Raw genomic sequence first — 5997 nt, forward strand, 5'->3', positions numbered from 1 at the left:
TGATCCTCAAATGAAAAAAAGTTAAAAGGGTCAATTAATGAACCGCATAGAGCAATATAGTTCTCGGCCCTGAAGTTGTCGGGTTGCTTTCTATTTGTGAGTTTGACTGTCCTACTGGTGTCTTCCGTCCTTTTTTTATAGAAAATATATCATAATATCAAAATATTCTTAAAACTAAAGTGAGCAAATTTATCAAATCGACTTTATTAAATAGTTAATTGTTTCGATACTATAATAGCTGTGCAGCTTTAGTCCTATTTCTTGTTTTAATATTCATATGTATAATATCAGAAAAAAATGATATACTGTTATTTTTATTTTGGAAAAAAAGGGACATGATAATTTTGGTGAAAACTAAAAGCCTTTTCGATATATTTTTTTTAATTGTGTCCCTAGGTTTCTGTCTAAAATATTTAAAATATATAAACATAAAAAAAAGCACTCCAAAGAAAGTTCCCGACGGAAGTCCCTAACCGATTGTCAAAATCTAAAACTTAAACACATCAATTGGATAGAAAACACTTGTCATATTCCTGAATATAGAATATATCAAACAAATATTCTTAAGGAATGACTGTTATACTTTTTCTGTCTATGAAAACATAACTTCAGAAATTTGGTGCACACTAAATAACCCGCGTAGTACTCAATGCATAAAAAACACCCATTAAATTATATTAACAGGTAAAAAAGGATACAGACGGTATATTAAAAATTAAACCATTAAAGGTTAAAGTACGGCCTTCAACACGGAGCCTTGGCTCACACCGAAAAACAAGCTATAAAGGGCCCCAAAAGTACTAGTGTAAAACATATAAGTATGGAAATAGAGTTCGATGGTAAATGAAACTACAAGTGTCAATAATGTAAAGCAAATAGATATTAAGGTATATGTTATTTATTGATAAGGAAATCACTATTATTAACAATGAACACAATATGTTAAAGTCTTATTACAGTGTTATATGCATTCTATTTTGATATCAAAAAGATATTAATGATGCGCTGACATGGAAAATAACGTCAAAATAAATGTGGACGCTATAGATACAGCCAATCTTTCAAACAAAATCCTTGTATCTAGTAAAATACATGAGTAAAGGTTTTAAGTAATTGATCGTGGAAATATCCCTCACTTCATAATTTACCGGTAACATATATAAACATCACTAGAAACAAGAGCAAAATGAAGCACTCCTCCGGGTGCGCGATATTTTTGATGTGTTGAAGTCCCATGCCCTTCGACTATTTTCTGATCTTGGTAAGGTTTCTGTCTTTTTGGGGAAAACTGTCAAATATGTATACAAAATATTTCTAAACAAACACACACAGACTCACATACACAAAAATATCGTTCAAATGGTTGTTAGTACTCGATATATGTTGTTAACATAAGCCAAGGAAAAAAATATGTAAATCTTGATTTTATGATTTTTAATGAATTCTTCCCAGAATAATATCCATAGGAATTTTGTATTTCGTTAATTAAGTTTATAAAAACAATTCTCAAAAATGAATCACTGATCGAGCTATGTACATCATTAAACCATGATACTTAATGGGTAGCAATTTTTATAAATCAGTGAGCGCCAAAGTTGCATATTGAAATAAAATCCATGTACAAGTTTACTCCTAGTCTTCCGTTAGGATGAAATGTCTAATGTCACGTGGTCTGTTTAGTCGTACCCATCTTGCTAAGCAAATGACACAAACAGCAACAACAAATACTCCTACCAACACTCCGATTCCTATCCCCATGATACCAACATGGCTGTTTTTCTTTTCCTCGTGCTTTCTAGGTTTTGTTTGTTCTGAAAAAAAGATATTATCATCATTGCTATTTCATATACATCTGGGGAAAGTTTGTCAATATATATGTTTATGATACGCATCAATGCAATATGTGAGGTTATAACTAAATCATAATATATAAATGCATCGACAGGTTAACAATAAAAAGGCATAATTCACGTTCTGAGCTATATCTGATCATGAACATTAAATGGAATGCATTTATATCAAACATTAAACGGGATACATTTATGTCGTTAGTTGATGTTGTTCATAAGTGTTTATAGTTTCTCGTTTCTATATATGTATAGGTTTTCTAGTTTGAATGGCTTTACTCTATTTATTTTTGTGGCCTTTTAAAACAGCTTGCTATGTGATGTGGGCCAATGCTTCCTGTCGAAGACCGTACATTGACCTATAATGGTGTGGTTACTTTTAATTGTTACTTTGATGCAGAGTTCTATTATTTTCACTGAAATCACATCTTTTCACATCTTTATATAGACATGTCATTAGCAATTTGAAATTAAAATGTAAGGCAGTTCTCTTATCCATTAAACTCAAAAAGCGTTAAAAAGTCATGTTTGCATATCGTGCAATATTGTTATCTATCACATTGTTCATACTATCATTTAATGAATTTCAACACGACGGCCTGTCTTTAGATAAAGGCGACAGCAGTGTGAGTCAATTATGACAGAAAATTCCAATTAAAAAAAAAACTGTTGGAATCGCCTTTCCATCCAAAAAGGAGCAATAGATCAGCTGCGACGACAGGGAACGCGCCATGTATTTCAAAAATCAACAAAAAAGGAAAATCACAAAAATACTGAACTCCGAATAAAACTAAAAAAGAAAAGTCCCTTATGAAATGGCTAAATTAAATTCTCAAACACATCAATCGAGGGATAACAACTGCCATATTGGTCAAGGCATTTTCTTATGTAGAATATGTTGAATTAAACCTGGTTTTATAGCTAGATAAACCGCTCACTAGTATACTGTCGCATCAAATTCTATTATATTGAAAACGATACAAATAATTGATGATTAACACTAATGCAACGATTGCAGACTCAATATACCATATAACAAGGGGTTATCAACAACATTATCAGTAACCATAGTTGTTTGGCAAACATAACCCTCTAATATATAGAGAATAAAGAGCTTTTTTGTTTTTGATACAGACTTTATCAAAGTAAAATATCAGGTGAGCCCGAAGGGTGTCTGTGAAAAATGTTCAAATATAGAAAAATAAAGGTTTGGCAGGTAGGTGAAACTTACATAAATGAAGAGATAAATGAAAAATGAAGAGAATGAAGCCCTCAGTCGGCTCAAGAAGCGACGAAGCAGCGTCTCTATTTTGGGTGGGCAAATATCCACTTTTTGATATGGGATGAGCTCTGACGTCCCACGGCCCAAGCTAGTCTAGCAAAACAGCCGTCGGACGTCAGAGTAATCTCGGACTACAGGCTATGTATTGGTATTGTATGGATAAAAACTCGGATTGGAATCAAGGACGGTATGTTAGTTGTACTTCATATATCAATTATTCATTTTTTTTAAATTCTTTTTTTCATGCATTTTTTGTTCACATTTTCAAAAAAATCATTTCAAACGATGTCAAGTGTTTTATTCGCCAAAAATATTGTGCGTTTCAGCGAAAACAATTACGCGCAATTTTGTGAATGAAAGGGGAAAGTAGATCCTTACGCGTTGCATTCGCGCATGTCATTTGCGTACTTACCTAATAACTTTTATATCACGGCCAGTCCACTGATACTGACATTAGAAGAGAGTACACATCAAAAGGAAAATGTCCAAATCACCGATAAAGTTCGAACCTAGACGGTATATTGATCAGAACATCAAAATCTTCAAAGCAATAAAAACGGCTTAAAAGAAAAAGTATTTAATTTTTTTTAAATAATCGTCTTAGAATTTTAAGGAATATCATTTTCATGTTAGTCCTATATGATCTGGGAATAAAGACGCTACATCGGTTGAAATGAAGGATATTTCAGATAAAGTTTGATTCTGAGAGGGACGGTTCACTTTTTGTTATAATTTGAAAATTTAAACTTGGATGGCATCGAGTTGCCATGTTTTCGTTTTATAATTATTTTATTGTATTGTGTTCATTATTGTTTTCTTTTATTTTTCTTTGTGTTTCCTTTATCCGACTGACCTTTTTGTCTTCTTTTCTTTTTTTTTTTTTGGTTTGTTTGCTTGATAACGAATGTCTTAATACGTTTTTTAATGAGTCTAATAAAAGAAATCTTTGTCATTTTCAGACATTCATATATATACATTATGATTTAAAGAGCCACATAACCGTTCGTATAAAGCCATTGTCCTTTAAAGACCCCATTATTGACAAGGAAGTCGGAATTCCAGATATTATATTCCAACATTACCTGTGCATGCTGTGGTTGTTTTAAATAGTTGGATTTTTATGTACAAAACATTTTACTTTAAATAAATAAAGTTTTCCAAGTCGGTGCACTTTGATCAAAAGTCGAAACACAAACTGTAAATGACCAAATGAATGTATTTTAGGTTTAACAAAAACAAGCCGTCAACAACCTCCTAAATGACCTGTTGTTGATATACCTTAACACGTTAACATGGTTAAGGTATGAGCATTTGGAGTAAATTTCTAATTTAAACTTAATTTAATTAAATATGTGTGCATCAAGCACAGCACATCACAGTGAAACGTATGATTCTGTAAATTTTGTTTAATTGGACGCAAATACATAGTTAGATTTTCTAACTTATTATGGTAAAATTCAGAATCTTAAAATTAAAACAAAAGTGTAAAGAAAGCAACATTTAGATTAAAATATAAGGTTACCTGGATACGAGGCGTTACGGTGTAGGTACGTATCTTCACAATGAATGTCTTTACACACAAACATTTTGTCAAGTTGTATCAAGTTCCCTTGAAATTCACCATCTTCGAAGGCATTTGCGAATTTCATCATTTGATTTTGATTTTTATCGGTTTCTGGTGGTATAGATAGATATACAATTATGTGTTGAGACAATACGCAAAACCAACGTATGCCTTTGTCTTGCCAATTCATTTTTGTTACAATTATAGAAAAGTAATCCTCAATCATTTTGTTTGTAACGTGTTTATTGACCGTCAGCGAGAAGAAAAGTCTCATTTCCGTTATATAACTTTCCTCTTCTGGTGTTGAACAATTCTGAATTACATGCATGAAATGCGCAATGCTTGGAACAAGATTTGTGTCGAATGATTCTCTTATGCTCCAAAATATAGTCCATTGAACATCATGAGACAAATCGCATAATGATATGACACCAAGTGGTTCTGAAAGACATTGGTTACGTACGGAAATAGCTTTATGTTCTACAGTAGAACAGTTGAGATGCAACCATTGTTTCAAAACAGGAGCCATTTGAACTTGAAAGCATTTCTGAGCATTTTCATACCATAAAGAACCATTTTCTTTTTAGTTTGTGACGCAAAGTTACAAAAGTTTGAACCCAATTCAATCACTTCTCTGTAAACCTTACCATGACAAGACTATTTGGAATTTAAGCAAGTGCTGAACCAGAGGCAGTCATATCCTGTAGGAGTGTGACATCGTCCAGGTATAGGTGATTGTGTTGTCGGGAAAAACCAAGGGTATTTTGTCACATGTTGTCCAAGGGTACATGTACAGTCGTTTTGAACTTGTCCGTTATCCAAATCATGCAATTCAACCATACACTGATACCAGCAGTATGTAGGACGTATCCCATACAGATTTTTCTCACAAGCATATCGGTAATTCGTTTTCATCTCAGCATAGGAATTTGTTAGGCATGTTGCATATTGCGGCAGATCGTAGCCTTCTAATGGTACACATTCGTAAACTCCGCTTGGTCCATTATCAGGATCGCATCTGCGAAAACCCAGACAATTGGTAATAAGACCGAATATAATAATTGCTATACCCGCTTGTTGTACTGTATCCATGCCTATTTAAACTGTAACTACAAATGTGATCATCCAACATAGTTTTTAAATTATTTTGTTGTAAACAAATTTAAAAAGGGGTACGGTAAAGGAATTTTACGGAGAAAACAATCAGAATTTGAGCGTACTAGCGTTTAAAACTTATAGATAGATATTATTAGATATCTATAATTAAAGTGTTGAGTAAAATGTAACACGAAACGTCTTATCTT

General features: G+C 32.6%; 1 long non-coding RNA gene across 1 annotated transcript; it reads right to left on the bottom strand.

Moving 5' to 3' along the window:
- Positions 1-882: 882 nt before the first annotated feature.
- On the bottom strand, positions 883-5795 carry LOC139486975 (uncharacterized). Its single transcript, XR_011655699.1, has 2 exons — positions 4652-5795; positions 883-1811 (listed from the first exon to the last, which is right to left on the bottom strand). It is a non-coding gene; the product is annotated as an uncharacterized lncRNA (long non-coding RNA).
- Positions 5796-5997: the final 202 nt, after the last annotated feature.

This window comes from Mytilus edulis, chromosome 8 (genome assembly GCF_963676685.1).
Source record: "Mytilus edulis chromosome 8, xbMytEdul2.2, whole genome shotgun sequence".
NCBI classification, from domain to species: domain Eukaryota; kingdom Metazoa; phylum Mollusca; class Bivalvia; order Mytilida; family Mytilidae; genus Mytilus; species Mytilus edulis.